General features: G+C 46.7%; 1 protein-coding gene across 1 annotated transcript in view; it reads right to left on the reverse strand.

Moving 5' to 3' along the window:
* The window catches only part of STARD8 (StAR related lipid transfer domain containing 8), a gene marked incomplete at its 3' end in the record, with an annotated part of 13,904 nt that overhangs the window by 8,191 nt on the left and 4,275 nt on the right, over positions 1–1,438 (reverse strand). The window contains 1 exon segment of the mRNA XM_007958722.1: positions 113–194.

Below are 1,438 nucleotides of genomic sequence, written 5' to 3' on the forward strand. Positions count from 1 at the left end.
CAGAAGATGAGCTTGGTTAATATGCTAGGCTCCCCCTCTATTAGAGGGTACAAGGAATTTTTTTTCCCATGAAGAAGCCTCAAGCCAAGCCTGAGGCCTGAGGCTCCCCTACCCGCACAGAGCCCCCAGAGAGTCCTCATCCAGAAAACTGTAGTCCTTCTTCACAGAGCCGATATCCAGTGGGAATGAACCTTCTGTATGTCAGAAAGAAGCAAAGATAAGAAAGTAGATCAGGTACTCAGTCCCAGAAGACCTTAAGCTGGAAAGGGGAGGCCAGGGAAGGTGGAAAGTAGGAAAGCAAGAGCTAAAGAGAAGGATAAATGCCCAGAGCTGAGAAGAGGGATCCAGAGAGCTCTCAGTTTGCAGTCTGGGCAAACATCAGGGAGGAACAGAAGAGTTTAGCTGGACAAGAAGACCCCATGGCAGGCCAGAGGCCCTGGGAGGCTGCCAAGAGCCAACTTGGGCTCAACCAGCCTCTTCAAATCCTGGATTGCTCAGACAAAGAACCTCTTCCTTGGCTCACCCCTCTCGTGGTGGAAGGGAAGGAAGGCAGAATGGACAATGTGCAGTCAAGGAATACCTCACTTACCCCCATTGTCCAGAACAGTGGGAATTCACTTTCTGGAACTTAGGGAGGGGAGAGGATAGAAGGAACAGGGGAGAGAGAGAATTCTAGAAGTCCCACACCACTCTGTCTTACTGGGTACATCAAGCCCATTTATTAATTTACTCATCTAACTAATATTTACTGAGCATCAACTGTGGCTAGACACTGTACAAGACACTGGAGATAAGGCAGTAAACAAGACAAAAATGATAAAATGATCCCTGTCTTCACTGAGCTCAGACTCTCATGGAGAAGACAGACAATAAACAATGCACTAAACAAGGTAATTCAGTTATAAACACTTTGAAGGAAATTAGCCTGACTGATTGAAGTAAAAAGTGACTGTGAGGGGTGGGGCTACTTACTTGTAGAGAAGGTGGTCAGGGAAGGCCTTTCTCAGGAAGTGACTTCTGACCTGAGATCTGAAGGACAAGAAGGAGGCAGCCATGCAAAGAGCCTAGGAAGAGAGTTCCCCACAGGGTTGGGAGTTCTGAGGTTCTGAGGAGGGAAAAGCTTTGTGTGAACAAGTAGTAGAAGAGAGGCCAGAACATACAAAACAAATGCAAGGTGGATAATGCAGAGTATCATTAGCCAAAATGGGAATAAGGTCTGGATGTATTTAGAAGAAGTCATCAGAATCGATATGGCACTTAGATGAGGATCCCATGGGGAAGAAATGTTGAGAGAGAAGAGGCCCTAGGATTGAATACTGGGATACTCCAACATTTAAACATCAGCTAGAGGAAATAGATTCAGCTAAGGAGATTGAGGGAGCTCTGGTAGCATAGTGCCTAAGGCACTTGACTGCTCACCAGAAGGCTGGCGGTTCAA

This window comes from Orycteropus afer, unplaced genomic scaffold (genome assembly GCF_000298275.1).
Source record: "Orycteropus afer afer isolate SDZICR_OR568_19922 unplaced genomic scaffold, OryAfe1.0 scaffold01097, whole genome shotgun sequence".
Taxonomy (NCBI): domain Eukaryota; kingdom Metazoa; phylum Chordata; class Mammalia; order Tubulidentata; family Orycteropodidae; genus Orycteropus; species Orycteropus afer.